Below are 24,030 nucleotides of genomic sequence, written 5' to 3' on the forward strand. Positions count from 1 at the left end.
CAGTTAGATCGCTCCCCGGAGCTTTTTTATTAGTAAAAAAAAAAAAGCCGGCAGGTCTTTTAAATATGGCGGCGCCACGCCGCTAAAAAGCTTTGTTTAAGAAACGATCAGAGGCATTTCAAGAACACCAACTAAGTGGAAGAAACGACCTCTGATCGTTTCTTAAACGAAGCTTTTAGCGGCATGGCGCCGCCAGTAAACTTACCTTCAAAGATGGCGCTGCCCTTCTCCTGGCAATGGCCTCAGAAGCGATTTCAAATCGCTTTCATCACTAGGGGGTGTTGCTGGATGCCATCAGCATCCAGTGATTGACACCCCAAGCCTAAAGATCACTCAGGAGAGTGATCTTGATTTGCTCGGTCAAAGGCAATGTTTGTAAAGATCTGCCTCCCTCCATCACTTGCTTTTAGTGAGGGAGAGAGACAGATCGTGAGAAAGCAGGTACACTTTGATAAAAACTTAAATTATCAAAAATAAAAATTTACACAAAAGGCTCTTATAAGAGCCCCTCTATTTTTTTTTAACCCCTTCCTTACTGTTGATCACTGCATAGGCAGTGATATTGCACATCAGCACTTTTTTGCTGTTTGTGCACTTTTATTTTTATCCACATTTTTTATACTTTATATTTTATATCATTTCATATTATTTTTAGGTACCATTAACCCCTCCTTTGTTGTAGATCAGTCCTTAGGGGTTGATCCCATAGCAGCAGCACCTTTTGTCTTACTGTTTTTTTTGTTGTGTTTTTTTGGCTAGGGGTTAATTATTTTATAATGCAGCGCGTGTATACTGCTGAGGAAGCGTATGCATTTTTGGCCTCAGATTCTGAGGCCACTGACACAGCGTCAGATTTTGATCAGTTCACAGATACATCTAGTGATGTATCTGTGGCTGCTGGGTCCGCTGCCACAAGTAGTGGCATTGCACCCGAGGAGTGGGTAGTGCCTAATAGGTATACACCAGCTATCCCTCCTTTTACTGCAATTCCTGGCATCAGTATTGATGTTACAGGATTTACCCCATTGCAGTTTGTGCAGATTTTTTTGGGAGAAGATGTCTTGGGAGACATTGTCTCCCAATCCAACATCTATGCCCAGCAGTACCGTGCTGCTAGCCCTGACTCCTATTTTTCAAAGCAGCCATGGATCCCCATAGACGTGCCAGAATTTCTTAAATTCTGGGCATTAACTATGCTAATGGAAATTATAAAAAAAACCTCCATCCGCTGGAGCACTAGCCCCATCTTTAGTACCCCCATTTACACCCAGTCAATGGATAGGAGAAGGTATGAAATGATTCTTCATTTCATGCATTTTAGCGACAAACAGCCTGTGCCCCCCTAAGGAGCACCCCCAGTTTGATAGGTTCTATAATATCCGCCCCCTGATGACCCATCTCGCTGCCAAGTTTGCAGAGGCTTATACACCTGGAAGGGATATCTGCGTGGATGAATCCCTGATGAAGTATAAAGGAAGGTTGGGATTCAAGCAGTATATTCCTTCCAAGCGCTCCAGGTATGGCATAAAATTGTATAAGCTCTGCAAGAGCGGGACTGGGTATACGAGGGTAAGGATAGCCACCTTAACCCTACAGGTTGCCCAGAACAAATAGGCACCAGTGCCAAGATTGTGTGGGACCTAATATTCCCACTTATGAACAAAGGCTACCACTTGTATGTTGACAACTTTTATACAAGCGTACCTTTGTTCAAGTTGCTGTATTGTTTCGATACAGTAGCTTGCGGTACTATTAGAAAGAACCGCGTGGGTTTCCCACAACGTCTGGCACAAACCCGGCTAGGAAAGGGGGAGACCTCAGCTCTACGTCAAGGGGAGCTTTTGGCATTGAAGTTTAGGGACAGAAAAGAGGTGTGCATGCTGAGCACCATCCACGATGAGAGAACTGTGGAGGTTTCTGTCCATGGCAGAGCTGGGGTCACTAGAAAGCCAGTGTGCATCAGGGCCTATAACAAGAACATGGGTGGAGTTGATCTGTCAGATCAACTCCTACAGCCCTACCTCATTTTGAGGAAGACAAAGGCCTGGTACAAGAAGGTTGCAATTTATCGAATGCAAATTGCAACCTGCAATGCTTTTTTGTTGCATGAAAAAGCAAATCCCGGAATGTCTTTTTTGCAATTTCAGCTTCGAGTAATTTCGGATATCTTGTACCAAGATGCACCTGGTCCCCGGGCGGTGATGGAGTCTAGCAGAATTGGGGCTACCCATTTTATTTTTAAAATTCCTCCTACAGAGAAGAAGCAGAATCCCCAAAAGAGATGCAGGGTATGCTACAGCAGGGGGCAAAGAAAGGACACCCATTCTACTGTCCAGATTGCCCTGGAAAACCTGCACTCTGTGTCGGTAACTGCTTCAAGCTGTACCACACGACTGCCCATTTTAAAAAAAAATTTCCTGCTCTACATTTGTATTTTTTTCCCCATTTACTGCTATTTAGATGTTTTTGCTGCACCATTTTTTTGCACTAATTTGCACTGACAAGTGACCCCTGTGTCTTTCCCATGGCATGAGGGAATCACTTAAGGTGCTAGATCAAATCCCTTCTTGGAGAAAGGCCAGGCTTTCTTCTGCCCCATCTGAAAGTTGGGTACAAACCAAGTTTTGACCGGATGTTGTAAACAGTGAATTACGCATGTCTCAAATGTTACAGTTTAGCCCCCACACAACCTGCCAAACCCATGCATGTGGGGTATCGCTGTACTCAGGAGATGTTGCTGAACACACATTGGGGTGTTGTTTGCCAGTGACATATACCAGAACCTGTATATCTATAACTGAAGTACAATTTGTGTGAAAAATAAAATAAAAATAACTATTACAAAGTTTGACAAAGTGTGGTTGTATAATTGGTGCATGGAAAGGGTTAAAATAACAGCATTTGGAATACCCTGGGGTGTCTAGTTTTCAAAAATATATGGTTTTACGGGGTTAAATTGAGTTAACCGGCTTCAAAGATATTCCAAAGAGGAGATGGAGGCAGAATGACCAGATGCTAAAAGTCTGTGTTGAAAACTTGAATTACGCATGCCCCAAAAGTAGCCTTTTACCAGCCAAACAATCTGACAAACCCATGCATGTGGGGTATCGTTGTACTCAGGAGATGTTCCTGAACACACATTGGGGTGTTGTTTGCCAGTGACATATACCAGGACCTGTATATTTATAACTAAATTACAATTTGTGTGAAAAAAAAAAAAAAAAAAGAATTACTATTACAAAGTTTGACAAAGTGTGGTTGTATAATTGGTGCATGGAAAGGGTTAAAATAACAGCATTTGAAATACCCTGGGGTGTCTAGTTTTCAAAAATATATGGTTTGACAGGGTTAAATTGAGTTAACCGGCTTTATGATGTTCCAAAGAGGAGATGGAGGCAGACTGGCCAGATTTATTAAAAAAGGTTTGAAAATTATAAAACGCTGCTTGTACTTATTGCCCTATAACTTACAAAAAACAGCAAAAAAACATAAAAACATTGGGTATTTCTAAACTCAGGACAAGTAGTAGAATCTAATTAGCTAGTTTTTTAACTTGCTTTTTTAGGTGAGTAAAAGATTTTTCAAATAAAAGTCATAAAATGTGTTTTTTTCAATTTTTCACCATGTTTTTTTTTTTTTATAGTAAATAAGATGATATGATCAAAATAACGGTATCTGAAGAAAGTCCATCTTGTCCTGAAAAAAACAATATATAACTTGTGTGGGTACACTAAATGGGTGAGGAGAAAATTACATCTGAACACAAGCACCACAAAAGTGTCAAAACAGCCTCGGCCCCATAGGGTACAAAACGGAAAAATGAGCCCGGTCCTTAAGGGGTTAACTTTAGAAATCCATATAAAAAAAAAAGTTGGCTACCTCTGCCCTTCCTGCAGGTCAAACTCACTGGGGTTGTGCCTTCATAAAGCTTAGCTAGGTCGGTGGAATGAAGTTTCCCTTGAGTTATATCCACATATACTCATGTGTAAAGCATTTGGCTCTGTTTGATTTACTTCCCTCCTTTTCTTTTCTATTTTGGCAGAATGTTTGTCAGGCTGAAAATCACAGAGTCTACAGCATCGGTGATTTTAACTAAGCCAAAAGTCCCTTTTTTGTAGGACATATCACGGTAAACTGCGAATTAACTATGGTCTTTTATCCTGAAAGCCAACCAAAGAGGTGTCAAGGGTCCAAACAACGCAGGATGGAAAAGGTAAACAGGATGTAAAGACCGGTAATATGAAAATAATGAACAATAAATAGAGTGACATAAGAGACATTTTGCAGCCAAAGTAAAGAAGACTTATTGAAATGGATAATTCACATGGGAGCATGGAAGTAAGGTGGGGATACCTAAAATCACATGCCATTATAGTGATATCCTCTCCTGCTTATCCTGTTATTTAACTCATTGACTACCATATCACGGCTCCCATGGAATACACATTTGATAATTTTTGAACACATGTCAGGAACCACTTTTTCGCTGCCTGGACCATGGCTTTTTCATACCTGTGGCATTTAAATCTGCTACCACTAGTGGCCACCCTCTGCCCTCTGGAGCACTCAGAACTCTATTACTAGGATCAGGTGTGCCTTGTTACCTGGGTTGAGCCCTAGTCAACACATCCAGCTGGGCCTGGTTACCTGGAGTACTCTGCCTTTATGAACCTACCCTGCCCTTCAGTCAGGGCCTTTGTATTGAAGTCTATGGACCTTCCTGCTGTGGCTCTGCACCTGTACTGTTCCTGGTTCCCTGCTTTTTGCCCTTCCAAGCGGGCTGTGTGCCTTTCGTGCCCTTCCAAGCGGGCTGTGTGCCTTTCGTGCCCTTCCAAGCTTGGCTGTGTGCCTTTCGTGCCCTTCCAAGCGGGCTGTGTGCCTTTCGTGCCCTTCCAAGCGGGCTGTGTGCCTTTCGTGCCCTTCCAAGCGGGCTGTGTGCCTTTCGTGCCCTTCCAAGTGGGCTCTCTGTCTGTCGTGCCCTTCCAAGCGGGCTGTGTGCCTTTCGTGCCCTTCCAAGTGGGCTCTCTGTCTGTCGTGCCCTTCCAAGCGGGCTGTGTGCCTTTCGTGCCCTTCCAAGCGGGCTCTCTGTCTGTCGTGCCCTTCCAAGTGGGCTGTGTGCCTTTCGTGCCCTTCCAAGTGGGCTCTCTGTCTGTCGTGCCCTTCCAAGTGGGCTCTCTGTCTGTCGTGCCCTTCCAAGCGGGCTGTGTGCCTTTCGTGCCCTTCCAAGCGGGCTGTGTGCCTTTCGTGCCCTTCCAAGCGGGCTCTCTGTCTGTCGTGCCCTTCCAAGCGGGCTCTCTGTCTGTCGTGCCCTTCCAAGCGGGCTCTCTGTCTGTCGTGCCCTTCCAAGCGGGCTCTCTGTCTGTCGTGCCCTTCCAAGCGGGCTGTGTGCCTTTCGTGCCCTTCCAAGCGGGCTCTCTGTCTGTCGTGCCCTTCCAAGTGGGCTCCCTGCCAAAAGACTTATTACCGGTATTTTATTTTGCAATGTTTCCTGCTTAGACTGTATTACCCTTATTTGCTGGTCCTGTTATATACATAAGATACACTGCATTACCTGGATTTCTGCTTGTGGTGTCTTTGTTTGCATTATCATGCACCGTGGGTTACAGACTGAACCCCAAGTATCCCCTGCGCATGGGCTCCTACCCGACCTGATCACCCGAGTCCTGACAACACATCTATTTTTCAATCTGTAATCTTTACTGCATAGGTATAATATATATATAAAAATACTAAAACGGCAAAGAATTCAGAACATATCCACTTGAGGTATTTACTTACAAATTGAAGAAAATGTTATTTTAAATCATAGCTGTACTTGACCTTTATTCCATATGCACTTATATATTTTCTTCAGTGTTCACATAAACTTCAGTAATTTGAATGCTTGAAGAGAGTGGTGGCCGTGGCCAGATTGAATTACCCTTTTGGGACATCAACTTCCACTGATGAGCCACGGTAGTAGAGGTCCAGTTAGGACCATTACCATTTTGAGAGAAAGGAGCATTCTTTGTTTACAGCACCAAGCAAACTAATCAGATGACCCACGTCAACAAATTATCATAATTATTTCAGCAATTCTTTTCATGACATTGCTTTTGTAGGGGGTTTAGAGAATGGTTAACAAAACAGTAAGTGACTCTTGAGTTACGTAGTCAGAACATACATGAATTCATCAGGGTGACCTCAATAAACAGATTTTAAAGGCCAGCAAATCTGAAAATAATTTGTTGAAATAGATTTAGGTTTTATGAATCTGACGCTTTTATTGGTTGATCTATGACATTCACAAATTAGTCTGAAATGCTTAAAGTTAAAATTGTGGTTGTTTCCATGATAGAATCCTCAGTAAAATCATTGCATCTCCTTAAAGTGAATATTACATTAATATTCTGTATTCCACAGAACCTAAAGTCAGATAGTATTTCAAGTAAGTTACTATTTGCACGAAGTTCATAGTTTTTCACTGTTGCGTTCTTGGAATTTGGAATTATCTTATCCTTCCAATTTCCAACAAAACATCTTTTGTCAGACTTGCTGTACTTTGTTTCAAAACAACCAGTGATTTTGATCTAAAGCATCTGATGCCTTCACAAGACAGAGGAACAAGGCTGATAGACTTTACTGTCTATATGTATCTATTCATTATCAATAACATGCTATTGATGATTATGAACAAAATGGCGGTGCTTCACCGAAGAGCACTCACTGTGGAAGCTCTCGATGTGTTATAGGCAAAACATGAATGGATCCAGATATAGATGTATTGGTAAACAGGCAGGCAAGAGTCACAGACAGGTGACACAGGATGCCAGGGGTTAATAAAGGAAGGATCGTCAGACACAGCCAGGTACGGGTACACTAATTGGGTAGTCATACAAGCCAAAGGTCGTTTCATGGAGCAGGTAGACAAGCCAGGAATGGTACACAGGTAGATCAAACTACAGCAGGATAGTAGTCAGGTAAAGCCAAGGGTCAAATCCCAAAACAACAAAAGTCTCACAGCAAATGCAGCAAAACAGGACCACAACAGGGTGACAGGAGCTGGGGTTCCCTAGTTTTAAAAAGGGAACGCTCTGCCTCCTGATGTACGTCATGGGTGCACCTTCTGCTGCATGTCACCGGTGCGGCTGTAGATGGAACTGGCCTTTGGAAGCACGCCACCCTGCCGGTCGCAGTTCCTGATGACATGACACTGGGCACTCATCATGTCACATATCTATGACAAAGAGTGTGACACACAGGACATCATAGAACACAGCGATCTTTGTTATTGTGGTATTTATCTACTGCATCCTCTACTGGATTTCATGGCGATTTCTATAGGTGTGAATGCCTAACATACTGTAATTACCAGCATCTGTGACATGGCATTAGTGAATGCCTGCCACAAAGCCTGGCACTGCTTATGCTTCTGTCCAAAACTGAACCCGCTGCCATCTCTTCATCATTCCTCCCTGCATGTCATCCCAATCTTGGCTGAAGGACTGGTAGTCTGTGCTTCCAGCTGCAATGTTCTTGTTTCATCTGCTACCTTTATTAGGTTTAAAGATGTGGTGGCTGAGGGGGGCAAAATATGATCTCATATTCCAAAGATCTTTTAAATACAGTAGATAAGCAAAAAATCTCTTTTGCAAGCCCGGAATGGCTAATGCACATAGCAACGTTTTTCCAAACTCAAGGCTAAGATATCATATGATAGTTTTTTAGCCACAATCAATAAAATAGCAATTATAAGCACGCTCCTCTAGGTATTCATGGAATCAAAAGCATTATCACTCAACTTTCCACTCCCTTTCCCCTTGCATATCTTCTATCATCCTTTCCATATTTTTTAATTCCACAACATTTCAGATTTGGCTGATGCAGGGTGTGACCTTAACAAACAGCAGGGTGGGTGCAGAACTTCGGGTAGGGAAGAGAAGGTCCCTTATGCTGTATGTGAAGAATCTTTATTCTAGAACAATGTGGGTTCTGTTCTATTAGAGCCAGGCTGAAAACTTGTCTCTGGGAAGCAGCTGTAAGTGGGTTGTGGGCGGGAGGGCCATTCCCCCAAAAATGTCAAAATGACCATCTGTCCATACTTTGTGCACAACTGCCAGTCTAACAAGCACATCAGCCAAATCAGCTCTCTGTGTCTTACAATTAATTCTCTTCAAAACTGATCCACTGTGAATTTACATCCTAAACTGTTTGCCAATTATCATAGCTTCCAGATTTTAAACCAATTTATCATATTTTAAAAAAATTCAATACATGGACTCAGTCTCAACTAGCTCTCTGGGCGCCATTTATGAATTTGGCCCAAAAACATCTGGTGATCATGGGTGGAATCGGGATGGTGGTAATGGGAAGAATAGGTACAGTCCTGAAATAGAGGTATGATTCAAGTCCAAAACTCACCTCTTTATGTACCTGATTTCCAGGAGGAGATGGGGTTATGTAACAAGGGCTAGATTAGCAGTAGATCACAAGGACCAATTGCTCCAGGGCCCCAGCGTTCAAAGAGGCCCTGCAACAATGGCTCCAGGCCCCTGGAATTCTGACGGGTTTCTACCTCTCGTCTGTCCCACAAAGTAGGGGTTGTTTCAGATCCCATGATTTGCGTTAATCTTCCTCCCCGCTGAAATGCGCGTTGAGGGGCGACATCACGCAATTCATATAGCCCCACACCCGGGACCTGCAGTTCTGGGCACCGGGCCGGTGTTTTTTTCTTTTTCATTTAGCCCTGCTATGGGCAAGCAGCAGGGTTAGGATCCTAAACCCCGGAGCACTACAGGGGACCTGGATCCTCCTCTCCAGCAGCTAGTGGGCGTCTGCGAGATGCGTGTAGACAACCTCCGCTGCCGGCGGTGTGACATAACCTTACAGTGCTCCACCATAGAAGCCTGGCGGAAGTGTCTGCATCGTACAGACATCCACCAGCCGGCCCCGCTAGATACCAGGGAGTCTGGGGGTGCCCAGACTTACCAATGCACCCCCAGACTCCCTGGTGTCTAGTGGGGCTGGCCGGTGGTCGTTTCTGCGATGCACTCCGTTGGGGCTTCTATGGTGGAGCACCGGAAGGGTATGTGACGCCGGTCCTCACCATAGAAACCCCGGCAGAAGTGCCCGCAGCGGAGGTTGTCTACACGCATCGCGCAGACGTCCACGGCTGTCGGAGAGGAGGATCCAGGTCCACTACAGTATACACACACAAACACTGACTCCAGCACTATACATACACACTGACACTACAGTATACACACATACACTCCAGCACTATACACAGATGCACGCACTAGAGTACACACAGATACACACACTAAAATCCACTATTCGTCCTCCCTCCCCCTCTCACCTCGTGAAGACCTGCCACGCCTCTGCATATCTCCTGTCATCGTGAATCTGGCACCCTATGCTTTCCTGCAGGGACATGGTGAACGGGGGTGCCATGAGGTGCCCAGCAGGGTCACATAACATGCATCTAGGGTGTTTGTCAAGCCCTGCATTAATGTGTGTGTGTTTGTGTTTGTAACCTATGTCTAGGTAAGCATCCATATGGGGTTGTCTGGGTATGTTAGCGTGAGTGTCAGGTTGTGTGTGTTCACGTGAGTGTCTGGATGTGTGTCTGGGTGTGTGGGGTTATCTGGGTATGTTAGCGTGAGTGTCAGGTTTTGTGTGTTTTAGTGTTTGTGTCTGTGCATGTTAGTGTGAGTATTTGTGTGTTAGCTTGAGTGGTTGTGTGTGGGGGGGTTAGTGTGTTTGCTAGTGTCTATCTGGGTGTGTTAGTGTGAGTTTCTGGATGTGTTAATGTGAGTTTCTACGTGTGTTAGTGTGAGTGCATGTGTTAACGTGAGTGTCTGGATGTGTTAAGCAAGTAAACCTTAGAGGACCTGCCATTTTATTCTTTCCATTGATGCTTTAGTCACATAAAAACACAAAGACATTTAAGAAGCCCTTTAAATTTCTATGGCAAAAACCTATCAATCTGTGTTTTCTGTCACATCACAAGTGTTCCTGGCAAAATTAGGAATAAGGCAATGTTTACAAAATTATTTCTGGCAATGGTTTGGACATTCAAATGCTCTAGGGATGGTGTTGCTTATGCTGTATTTATTTACAAAAACATAAAAATTAGCAGAGTAGGTGGAACAGCAGCTTTGAGGATCACATATGTTATTTGAACAAGTCTACATATGTGTGTATATATATATATATATAATGTGTGTGTGGTCTACAACTTCACGGCTGTTTTTCTTTGTGAATTGATAGAAGTGTTTGGTGCACTCCCTCAATACAAGAACAAGCAATTTAATTACCCAGACAGAGGCATGATTTGTTTTATGTTTTTCTTTTTTTTTTTTTTTAATGTGCAGAATTCACATTGAATCCTAAAAGACAAGAGAATGCGTGTACAATTATACACCGTGTGCAGCACTGCAGAAAATGACAACACAAGGAAAATGATCTAGTGTTACGGGGTTATGTGCAAACAGTGGAATGTGACACAAAGTAAAGGAATCCATCTGCTTATACATTAACCGTACATTTCATGGGCAGGGTATGTGTATGTAAAGACAGGTCACCAATAGTCAATGTGATGAGCTGTTTCCACAGAGAGTATTTCCAGTGTCATCCAGTCACGTAGAAATAACACGTGAAGCTCAATGTCCCAGTGTGGCAGGAATAACATGAAATTTAGGTCTCTGTTGAATTAACTCTTTGGCTGCTGAGAATACAAATTTATTTAACACACTAAATTTGTCTCGCAAACCATTTTCAGCATTTTGGCACAAGTAATGCTACCACTGGGCAACAGTGAACTGAGTGCTAAAAAAAAACCATTAGAAACTTAGATATTAAATACACTTGAATTTATATTCTGATTTATAACGCTTCTTTATAAAAAATGTCCGGGCCCTTATGTCATGTCCTGTATATATACATGCTCATCATGTACACAGTAGTACAATCAGCAGGCAATGGACTTCTATTCTCTCAATTTTGTATTGCAAAGTAATATGTTGTGACTACTTTCTTTTTCACGCCATTTCAAGGTCCTATAAGATGTAAAGATAATATTTTGTTGTATGTTGAAAAAAAATGTCTGTTCTGAAAACACAGACTGACCAAATGCAAATGTTACTTTTTTTCCTTTCCTTCTGTTTAATCCAAGGATGGATGAAATTGACAGCTACCCCAAATCCCTGTCAGAAGATGCCGTACTGTGGTGTGTTTGGCTATGTTTTGATCATTTCTTGGATGTTAGTACAGCACACCTCTAATCCAATCGAGGCCAATATATGTCTCAGAACAGCGACAAAGACATTGGTATCAGTAAAAACAAACATTTGGTGGAATATACAAACGTTTTTTGGACTCATATACCTATTGTAAATTTGAGATGAAACATAACTCTTTAGGAGAGACGGTCCCCCTTCCAGTTCCAAAAAGAGATTTGCAACAGCAGTAGAAAACAACAAAGATATCCTGCTGACTTACATTTTTTGTATAAAAAATGCATATTCTAAATGCTTTACCTAAATACATACATAGCTGTAAATAGCCAAGAGTAAAATCATAAAGCTTGGTTAAAATCCTGCCACTTGCAACACCTCTATCCACACGGATATTACCATTCGACAGGCCAGGCCCTCTACTGGTCACACTGGCCTACCCTAAAATGTGCATTTTAATTCCCTTATTATCAACGTACAGTATGTGGCTTTTCTAGGAACCCACCATCATAACTTCTGTAAATTGACTTGTGGGGTCACACACAAACTTGAGTTGGTAAAGCACAGCAATACTGGTGAGATCCTCTGAGCCCCCCAAGTACTCCATGATCCCCACTTCCTGCAAAAGCAAGACATTGGGGCATCCTGGCAGGACAGTGTCCTTAAAAAAAAAAGTCTTATGAAAAACTGTTTATTAGTAACCCTGGTCTTGCTTATCCAGGATCCAGTAGACAACAGATAAAATGTGGCAGCCGCAGCACACACATTTTTTAACCTCTGCAGATGTGTAGCGCAAGAAGCACGCCACAGCTGACATACCTCTAAGCAAAGTTGGGAAATATGGCATAACAATTAACCGAATGTCCTCCATCATAGGAGAGAAAGGTCTTTGCCATGTGAAGGAAAGATTTTCATCCAGAGGCAGCAGCTCTCTAGGATTTAGATAAAAGTGAGTTATATCGTATTGGATTTTGCATGGGGTGGCTTCCCTTGTTAGAAAGAAGATGGAATATTATTGTTATTATTTTTGGCCCAATACTACTCCCAAATGAATGCTGGTAAGGTGACAACACCAAAGCCAAAGGCTGACCAGTTCAGGAAGTTATATTGTTACAGTTGTGTTTGCTGTTGTCAGCAAACAGTTTAACAATATCTGTTGGTTCTCTTGGCAGAACCTCTGCATATGTCTAGTCTAAAATGTTTTTGGGTATGATCCACCACTTGACCACAGCACATCAAAGGCTTCTCCCTTCAGTGAACGTATTAAATACCGGAGGTAAAGCTGGCATTGTGGGCCATTCTCCCGACCCATCACTCACCACTGTGTGCTTTGGTTCCCTTTTGTTCACTGTTCTCTAGTTTTGTTTGCACTACACCAGGCGTCAGCTTGATTCAGTTAGGAAGAGGGAGGTAGAAAGTGTCTGAAATCAGTACACACACTGGTTCTACGAATAATGCCTTTTTCTTTTTTAACTCTTTCAGCAAGTGCACGTTTTTGAAACTGATACACAAAAGCTGGTGGTATATTCTTCAATGTTTATACATAAGTTCACAAACCCTTACGGTTCTATTAAATGTTGTTACTCCATAACTGACTAGTACACTGGCCTCACAGCAACCTACTTTAAGTCTGCATTGAAGGCTGGTTTGGAAGACATGGTTATTCACATACCTGGGAACTCTCTGGGTTTGAGTGCAGTGCATGATAATAGAGAAATTGCACTGCAGCAGGTAAGCAAGTGGAGCGCCCCTTGAAATCAGGGGCCATGCGGCAATTACCACATTGTTAATCTGCCCCTGTCTATAATTTCTCTTATGGAGCTCTCTATCACTTAATATTTTCATGGTTGTGCCAGCTTGTGTCTAATTTACCATACAAAAAAAAATAGTTTAAAACATAATGAAATAATTTTAACGTGATATCTGACATACATTTTCTCACATCTAGTGTAAAATAACACAATTCTCTCTTTTAGCTTCAAGGACACTGAGTTGAGCTAATATTTGGAAGGGCACTTGGACCTTGAAAAGCCAACAACCATATCTCAGCTTAGGTGCGGTGAAGACAGCTCTTATCACCCAAGTCTGTGCTTTGTCCTCGATTCAGTCAGCTAATGTCTGCTATTCTGTCTGTTCAGTTTATGATCCAACTTGATCAGAATTTGTGTAACCAGCTCCACATCAAACCCTTAAAAACATGTAAACACTTAAAAAAGCAATACCTTTATCAAAAGGTCTCCAAATTCCAACTTCAAATCTCACTGGTGCTTGCTTGTTCCTATGGAATTGGCATCTGAAGTATTCACAGTTGGCCAAAGATGCAAGACACCAAGATTACGGTGCTGCAAAATAAGAATTTTCCATTGAAATGTTGAATGCCTGCAATTTGACGAAGACAAATGCTATGTTTAAAACTCTAGAGCTCAAACACTGGGCCAGATTTACTAAGGCAAATAGTGTTTGAAATTCCTTGTACCTTTGGAATAATGTTTATCGTTTGTTTATATTTTATCTGCTTCGGTACATAAACCAGCAATGGCGCCGTATCGTCTCAGGATTGAAGGTTAAATAATTTTAACCCGTTTCCGTAATGATGTAGTAAAGTAAAGTACCTTTAATTCAGTCTTCCTCAAGAATTCTGATGTAGAAAGTTATGTCATTTTAGTTCCAGATATGTAACTATTTACTTGAGAGAATCAGGAATTTAGGCTCCATTTAGGGTTTGCATTGAAGGTTGGTTTGAATGACATGATTATTTGCTGGTAACAGGTCTCAAGACAGACCAAAATAATTAAAACCAAGCAAGAGTCCATTGTCAGTACAGACTACCAAACACACAGTAATACAAAAACACCCAAAATGCCCTGTGAGGAATTGGTACAAAAATGGTGAAAGAGCTCTGCTGCCAGGATATTAGTAGGGCCCTATCTTCCCTCCATTGGTTTTCCTTTTCTATTATATAGACTTTCTTCTATGTTTCCCCTTCCAGACTCCTTTTCCCTTTTCACCATTCTATTATTGATCTTTTCTCTTTCCCTACTCTCGTTCTCACTTCCAGCCTCTGTCTACTGTCTCCATTGTCAGCGTCTGCATTATCCCAACATCTAGCTATCTGATTTCAAGAGTAAGTCACTTTTATTTTATGACTTAGCTATAAATTGAAGAATGCATATTAAAGTATTTACTTTCTTTGTTGAGGATGTTTTCTAGGATTAAACGCTGTTGTGTTGTATTGGATTTCTTGTTTCTTTAATGGATGGAAGGACCACAAAAATGTGTGGTTAAATACATACTGAGCACAGAATGTTAGCCCACATAAACCTGGGTATGCAGTGTTAGGATTTTTTTGCAGCCCACTCAGTAAGTGTTTACACTCCATTCAAGGCCATTCTTAGTCTTCTGTTGACATTCTGAAAAAGCCATGTTTTTGTGACTTGAGTGTCTGACATTCTCCATACAGCCCAATTGTCTGATGAACCATTAGCTTTTTCATTGTCAGGGAAGGGAGCAATTAGTGAAAATCAGAGTAACTATAATATGTTTACAATTTTGCCTCCAGTGGCATTAATGATAATGTATGACTGCATCTTTGGGTTTTTTTTGTTCAAAATAAGGAAACACAAAATAGTGCCCAGAATTATTAAACATAATATTTTAGATTGTTTAACTGTTACTGTGTTATGTAATGTAGTGTGGCCTAATTGGAAAATGTTTTAAAATATCTTATAATCTTATTAATGATAAGTTATTAAAGATGTATACATTGCTTCATACTTTGCCCCTTGTCATATTTCAGTTTTTGTTTTTTGTATACATTGTACAGCCAATTCACTGTTTTTACAGCATGCTTACACCTGTTTGGTAGGCCTTGTATTATACATTTGTATTATTTGAGCCTATGACTAGCTTAGCGCACCGACATTTTTTCTTTTCCCGGTTTGCACATATTTGAGGTTGTTGGCTCCTCATCAGTCTGGTTGCAGCTTGCTGTCCAGGGGTTAAATGGGAGGAGGTTTAATTGCACCTCCCCCAACACATTAATAAGGTTTTGGTAGCAGTATAAACGGCTTTGTGTGTCCACTATGTAGGAGGTGAGAGTAGGTTCTCACCCTATTGAGAGTCTGCCTTGACGTGGCGGGTGAGCTTAATTATGCTTTGGCCAATTCATATAACCAAAACCTCTCATTTATATTAATTATATATATGTTTATATATTTCTTGCCAACTTTATTAGGGTAAGAAGTGCAGACAGTTTTTGTTTTTTCTAAGTAGATTCATACCTGGAAACTTTCTTCCTCTGACTACCTGGCGCCCCCCTTGCGAGATGAAGGTAGAAGATCTTGCTGATGTCATTGGACAGTCCAGCTGACTGCGCTGGAAGCACACAATTGTTGGAAGGGAAGTGGGCGGTGAGTGGGGCATGCCACAATACCGCTCCTGTGAGTTTCCCTCTAGTGACCTGGAGAAGCGGAGCTTCACCTGGTGTCTCCAGGCAAAACCCGGATAGTTCTCAGGGATGAGAATACGCTACCCAGGGAGGTTTGGGAAGGAAAAAGAAGACTCCTCAAACTTCAGTTGTCTAGTACCTGTGACTTTCCTTTCTCTCACCACAACAGTGATAAGATTAGGATTGAAAGATTGGCAAGAGTGTGGTGATTATGGAGGAAAACTTCTAAAGTGAGGGGTTACACAACATAATATTTGTCTTGCGTGGCTCCATGAGCAGAAGACCTTGCACCCTGGTACACTATTGATGCTTACCGATGAGTACCTGGGAATTTTTAAAATACACTTATATCATCACACTCACACATACATACAGAGATCCAGAGTGGTAGAGGCGACTTGGGGCGCTGCACTAGGTCGGGCCTATTGTGACTCCAAAGGCAGAGATGTACATACAAACACAAAAATACACACATGATATCCCAGTGCTCTATCTTTCAAAGTTGTACGTTCTTCTATGATGCCTGCGCCAGTTATGGAACATCTTCCATAGTGTAAATGGGCTGATCAGTGATCCTTTGTTATCGGCCCTTTAATTAGCAGCTTTTTTTAGGAGCTTCCCAATGTGATGGTGTGCCTCTGGATGGATGGAAGAGAGGCTTCTGCCCCACTTACCTGCCCATGCTCAAATATACCAGCATGTAACTGCTCCTTTTAGCCCATAATTAATTTGCCTCTTTTTATCAAAAATCCGTCCTGATTGTAGCATTTCTAGCAATTGATGTGCAAAGGATAAAACTGGCCTGGAATTACACGATTGTAACAGTATGCATCTTTTCATAGCATTTATTATCTGACTTAGTAAGTGACTGTTTTGTTAAGCCTAGGTATTTTGGGAACCACTAAAAAATAGACGCAAACAACCTTTTTTTATTAGCTACCATAAACAAACCTGGCCTTGAACCCATGGAGTCAGAGAGTACAGAATTTGCTCAGTGGAAAAGTTGGCACTGAATCCAAGGAAACATATTTCAACTATTACTCTAGGAAAAAACTATGTCAGCTTGGAAAGGACTTGCCTCTGAATCAGGGATATCCTGGCCCCAATTAATTAGGCAAAGCTGATTGTTATGACACATGTGCAAAAAGGCTAACTTATTATATCAGCTTTAATAAGAAAGGTTCACATGCTCCCAGCCTCTGCAATGTGTTCCCCTATTGACAGCTCACTTCTCTCTTTCCCACACGTCACTGCTCAGTCCCCTGGGAAGCTAGATGCAGCCAAAGCAGAATTAAAAGGGAGATTTAAAAAGAAAAAAAATACGCATACAGTACATACGAAAATTTGAAACAGACCAGAAAGCAATCTTCCGGCACAGGAATTCCCCCCATGGAATTGTTATCCTGTGCACAGCAGCGCTACCGCAGCAGCAAAGCCTTCAAAGGGAATACGAGAGGGGCAGAGTTCTGTTCACCTATTGTGCTCCGAGAAACAACATAATAACAGATGCACAGCTGGAGGTGGGGGTCAAATCTACATTTATCATAACCGTTTATGGGGGATTTAACACTTTTTTACCAAGATAGTAGAGCCCTACATTACCTTGATGCCGTATGTTTATCTATAATATGCTTACTTGCAGTCTCACGTTTCATGAACTCTATTTTCTAGGCGCTACAGTATACAAGTTTAATAATGACAAATGTTAATTGAGTTTCGTCCCCTCTAACAGCCAAAAGAATCCACCTACCGCACATCCTGCAGTCTTTTGTAAGCATCAAGCTGGTATGCCATTAAACAATTAATGAAGCTTAGTGAAAAGCATAATTTAATGGAAAAGTTTCTTTCCATATCCCAAGTATACAGAGCCAGAATACCTATGGCCCTTGACAGGCCACCATATTTGGTTCCATATTCTCGGCATGCTTAGCCATAAATTGCCACACATGGAAATAGGCTTACAGTTACTATTCATGCTTGCATGTTGAGACACAATGTAGTATGCCAAATTGTCAGATCTAAAGGGCCTTACAAGTAGCCTATGCTGTCCCTTGGTTTGCCTTGCTCCCTATTCCATAGTCAAAGGAGTAGAGGAGATCACTACCTTGTGGCCCTGAATGATTGGCCCTTTATACAGTTCTATGAAAAAATGTGAAGGAGATTCTTCGCCGTTGAAGTCCACATCACAAAAGTGACATATTGACTCAAAAATTGTACTGTAAAATATTAAAGCAGGTCAAGAACACTAAAAGAATACTAAGAGGGCATAATTGCCTCTAGTTAAAAAAAAAAAAGCTGGAACTGAAGCATAGCTGGGTCCCTAGTTACATAGTACCTACATCCTTGGCTCATGAAATATGAGTTGGTAAGACCTAATAGCCTGGTAGGAATGTATGTACCTACACATCATCCACATCAACCTGGTTGATTTTCTGACGATGCATGATTTCACGTGAAGACCTCACGTCACATGGCAACTAGATGATTATGAGACAGGCACAATCCATTCATTCAGGATGCCCTCAAATAATGACAAATAGGCCAGTTAGGAGCTCATTAACTTTGGAGTATCTATTTGAATATGGCATTCCTATTGACTATGGGATTGTTGTTAAAGGAAAAACACTCAAATACTGATTGTAAGCAGTGTTTTAATCCTTACAAAAAGCAAAATACTGTCTGCGCTTCTCACCCTAATAAAGTTGGCAACAAATTTATAAACATAATATAAACGAGAGGTTTTGGTTATATGAATTGGCCAAAGCATAATTAAGCTCACCTGCCACGTCAAGGCACACTCTCAATAGGGTGAGAACCTACTCTCACCTCCTACATAGTGGGCACACAAAGCAGTTTATACTGCTACCAAAACCAGATTAATGTGTTGGGGGAGGTGCAATTAAACCTCCTCCCATTTAACCCCTGGACAGCAAGCTGCAACCAGACTGATGAGGAGCCAACAACCTCAAATATGTGCAAACAGGGAAAAGAAAAAATGTCGGTGCGCTAAGCTAGTCTCAGTGTTTTAATCCTACCTGTTACATTGTGACTTCAAGGAGGCCCACAGTACCTGGCATCTTTCTGCCCTTGTGTTCCCATTCCCAGATGGCTTATCTGATGAAGAAAGGAAGCCTATACCTCTTATACTTAGACCCTCGTAAGCCATTTCTTATTTATGCAGATAATGTTATCTTCTACCAGGCAAGCAAAGACAATGACCTTAAAACAATACGAAACAAAAACCCAGTAAATATTTGTTTACACGTTTCATATGTCATTTCAACTTCAATTTGTGATAATGAAGTATGCCTGTCCTTTTAAAGTTATTTTACTAACATATACTTGGCCTTTTTGCTAAGTTTGGTTGCCTGCCAAAGGAGTAAATCGCGGCTGACAGCTCTCCTTAATCCTATCGGACCGGATGGATCTGTTCTTTCTTGCATCAGGGAGGGCGATTTGTCAATAAGATGCACTTTGCCTTCATTATGAATGGAGCAAAGGAAAGGTTAATGTTGCCCTCTTTCCTTGTTATGGAACTCATTACCACTTGAGACAAGCACGCTTATCCTCCTGTAATTGACTAATAACAATCTCACTGATTAATGATTCTGAGGGTATTAACCTATCCACTACCAAACTTCGTAAAGCTAATTTCCACATATAGATTAAGCAGGATAGTTTACCTTTTCTAATACTATTGTGTGTAAAGTGCAATAAATGCGTATATGAGCAGGTTGCCTACATCAAGCAACAAAGAATAGGTCACTTTGCTTTTGTAAAAAGGGCTCTGGATCCTGCTTTTATTCATGTTTATAAAATAGACAGTTACCAGTTTTCTTTAAATTGACATTTTTATCATTACTAGTACTACTAAACACCCAAATCCTTTATAGAAATATTTTAATCAAGTCAAAGTTATTGTCATAAAAACTGAAAAAGCTGCGTAAAGGTTTCTAAGATGTATTTATGTGATTAATGCGAATAACATTATTAGGTTTGTTAGAAAGCATAATCAATGTTTTGTGGAACAGTGCCTTTAATGTCAGGTCTATCACCATTACCTTGTACCCAGGTAGGTCCATTGGGCAGAAACCTAAAGGTGCTACACTAAGTGTTTAATATTCTATCACTGTAAAGAAGGAATTACCTTATTACCATTATCTGAGATATGCATGTTTTCAAGGTACAGCAAAGGTTATTTGTTGAATTAATCAGAGCATGCTCTGTCAGGTGACTTCTGGGGTTATGGTAGAGGCAGTAGTGCACTCTGGCCTAGGCTCTATTTAACAATCTGGTTCAGAGATCGCCCTTGTAACTGGCTTATGCATACCTAATCCATGCCACGCATATTTAAATTGCTGGACGCCAGGATCTGAAATCATATCCCCGCTCTCAAAATTCAAGATGGCGGCCACAGAGGTAAGTGGTGGAGGCAGCTGGTGCGCATACATGGGAACTTCCAGATTCTCTGTGTTTCACCCCCCTGACACATCCTACTCCCCGCCCATTCCCCCCTTAAACAGAAGCATGACCTGCGATGTCAGTGGAAACGGCCACTGACACCAGCGGGAATGTCCTCTATGTTAGTGGGAACACCTGTGACATCAGCAGGACTTCCTGCAACTACAGGACTGCCTACTGACCTCAGCAAGACTTCCTGCCACATCCCGCAAGGGGGGCTCCAGGTAGACAGAGCCATAAAGTCCCCAGGTATGTGTATAATGAGTAAAAGAGTCCTGTGTAACAATTATTATATATGTATAAGATGAATACGGCATTTTTTTCGCAAGCTGTCAAACCTCCAGTACATGGGTGACCGTACTGAAGTTGGAAATAGATGCATTGTTTACCAACACTTTAAAGCAACACTTTATACCATAACAAATAGGCAATGAACCTTGCTCTAATGGGATTCATGGGACCAAAAGGCACATAAATATGTCAACTGAGAAACCCAGGAGTTCAGATGGTGACCATTTTATGAAAAACTCTCCAGGATAAGTGCATGATTCCTACTTTTGAGTGACACACTGTGCTCAGCTTGTGGGAAATCCCAGTGGTAGCCATTCCTAATAAGTCTAACCAATGTGATTCTGTATGCAATTAACCGCAAATGAGAAAACTATCAGAATGATTCCTTAATGATGCATGTCACGAGAAATATAAAGTAAAAAGACCATTAAAACTACAGTTTATTTTATAAACAGCAAATCATTTTTTAATAACCCTTGCAACAGATATAGTAAGTAAATGCATGATTGCCAGTCACCATTTTTAAACGCAAAATTTATATATACATTTTGTTGAATGCTATATATCTTCATTACTTCATATCTGAGTAGATCAGGCAACATGTTCTAAATAAGCTACAGGTGGGTAAGCTAGTCAGTAGAGTGGTATGAGCCAAGGCCAAGGCTCAGCTTGTCAAACTGTACACATGCTGAGCTGGATTCTCCTGCAACAAAAGTCTTTGTAGGCAACCATATCGCTTGCAAAAAACGAAATTCTGATCAAGGAATGAGCCGGGTCAGCCATTGCTTGCTCTCCACTGCCCTTCACAAGCTGGGCCAAATGGACCATTGGGTTTGAGCCTGACAAGCCAACTCCAGCTCACTCAACTTTAAAGCTTAAATGATCAGCACAAGGACTCGGGTATCAGGGACTGCCAAGCCGACTTTCTCTCATCATCCACAACCAGCCTAGATTTGGCTGAACATCCATGCTGAAAGCAGACATGTCAGAAGTATTTTATATCTGTGGCACCTTATTCATGAAATCCTGCACTAACTGTGTGGCCCAGTCCAGGCTCCACACAAGTCAAATATTTAAAAACCTGCTGAAATCCTGTGTTTTAACACAAATTGCACAACAAAGGTGGGTGAGGGGGGCAAACACTGCCATCTATTTACATTTTGAGCAGAGGAAGAATTCTGTGTTTAAGGAATCTACTTCACAGCTGGAATGAAGGCAATGTAGATTCTCCCTCAGGGAAGCTATTGATAAAGACTCAAGCAAAGCAAATAAAAGGAATGTCACCATCCGCCTAATCTGTTCTTTGTATATTGCGCCCTGATAACAGATTGTGAAGTGTAACTACTAAGTGCCTATATAGTGAAGCTATGTGATTGTATATCAGCTAGGGGTATTTCTCAGGGAATAAGTACAAGCTTGTCCTCGGTTTGTACCCCTATGGTATCTCCATCGCAGCCTTGGACACCAGAGACAAAAAAAATAACATGCCACCAGACTCTGTGGGAATGTAATGTTTGCTGTTAGCTGATGTTTGGCCAATATGTTTTTTTGTAATTGAGATTTATTCTCGGATCATGTTGTATTTTTGCAGCTGCTGTTAGTATCTGTGTCTAAAAACTCTGTACAACATCTTAATATGCAGGTGCCAGCCAACACTGTTAACCCCAGGTTGTTTTAACACTTTTACAAAAAAAATGGAAATCTGGGATTTTTAGGTACCCCAACAAAATAGATAAAGTTCAGCTGTCACTGAAATTCAGAGACGCTTTGTATTTGGGCCAGACTTGTACAAGTGTACAAAATATAAAAACTACTTTTTTAACCTATTATATACGTTTGTGGTTACACACAATTTTTTGTTACCTTGGGTTGTCAGAAATAATTACCAGCTTGCTATCTTCGTGATATAGAATAGTAGTCTACATACAGTTTTTATTGAAGTAATCATGAGTTGGTGAACGGGATTATTGTCATTTGTTTAACGATATTGGTATATTGGTATATTTATTTAACCAGATTAAACAGATGCTTAATGCACCATAGATACTATATATAATAGAATCCTGCTTGATGATGTCCCCACTCAAATGCTAACACCAGCTAGGATGATCGTAATACTTAAACCTTATACTTATCACCCAATTATGCTTTTAAATCAGCATGTTAAAATTCTGACCAAGATAATGGCAGACAGGCTTCAAACTTTCCTTCTATAACATTATCTGGGCTTTGTAAAGGGAAGACATTTAGGGACCAGGAATTGTAAAGCATTACTTGCATGATAGTATCCCACCAAATTCCTTCGCACTCACATCCAGTGTTATTTAGTCTGGAAAGGTGTTTGACTCGGTTACCTGATCTCACCTTTTCAGAAGTCTAAAGTTCTGTTATTTTGCACAGGACGTCCTTGATTTGGTGTTGGAGCATGCTGTGTGACAGGGATGCCCCCTATCCTCAATTCTTTTTAATTTACCACTAGAAACCTCACTACAACTTCTTATGTCCTTACCAGATCATGACTTTTGGAGGTGATGCTCTCTTCATTTTTGTCTAACCCTACAGTCTTTATCCCAGTGGATTAACTATCGATGGTCCACAGGACTTAAAATTAATTTGGAAAAAACTTGGCACAATAGTGTGTCCTCTTGAAATACTAAATTTTAATCTATACTGGGCACCCTCTTACTTTACTTAGGAATCAAACTGATATCTTAGCAGCAGCGAATTCAACAAGAAAAGCCTCCCCTGGTTTCTCTTTAAAGCAAAGCTATTTAATGGTTTTCGCATGTACTTGCTGGAATGCACCAAAGCCAAGGAGCTTAATACAGAGAGGTTCTTCAAGCTACGGGGTCCTACAAGAATCTAAACATAGACATTTGCTTACAAATTAAACAAGCCGTTTAATATACATTATGGTATAGCTATCAACTTTTATTGGGTACAGATTCATTGAGAAACGAGGTCATTGCATGATACGTGGTGTGTGTTGTGTGGTTGTATAAAACATTAAAATATTCCACAGTACTTACTGCTGCATTCAACAATAAAACAAATGCAGAAAATAGTACTTTCCATTTAAATTGTTATTTCCTGCTTCCTAATTCTGTTTACTTTTGTCTTCTTTAAACGGGGGATAAAAATAGTGAATATTAGGGCAGTACCTTAAAGCATAGACTTATAAGGTATGGAAAGTTAAGATATGGAGAGTTAAGATAAAACAAATGTGCAAAGTGCTATTATTATAAATAATGTAACTAGGGTAACTACTTGGTATTGTTGCATACAAAGGAACATTTTGGGGCAAGTATTGTGTTTGTATACTAGAAATATTTAATCAAACTGAATTATTTGATCAGTATGCACAAGAAATAATATGTAAATAGTAGTAAAAAAAATCAAATATCCGTATTAAGCATTTGACAAACCTGTGTGGTAATACCATACAAAATGTGTCTAAAACATACACTATATGACCAAAAGTATGTGGATAAAACTTTTAATTATAGAGTTTAGGTGTTTCAACCACACCCAATGCCAACAGGTGTATAAAACCCAGCACATGGGCATCCATCTCCATAGACACACATAGGGAGGAGAATGGGTCGTACTCAGGGC

At 41.0% G+C, this 24,030-nt stretch overlaps 1 pseudogene; it reads left to right on the top strand.

Annotated features, from left to right (window-relative positions):
• Window positions 1-2,492: 2,492 nt before the first annotated feature.
• LOC149280783 (small nucleolar RNA SNORA35) lies at window positions 2,493-2,618 on the top strand (annotated as a pseudogene).
• Window positions 2,619-24,030: the final 21,412 nt, after the last annotated feature.

Source organism: Sceloporus occidentalis, unplaced genomic scaffold (genome assembly GCF_023333645.1).
Source record: "Sceloporus occidentalis isolate IW3139 unplaced genomic scaffold, rSceOcc1.0.p SCAF_147, whole genome shotgun sequence".
Classification (NCBI taxonomy): Eukaryota; Metazoa; Chordata; class Lepidosauria; order Squamata; family Phrynosomatidae; genus Sceloporus; species Sceloporus occidentalis.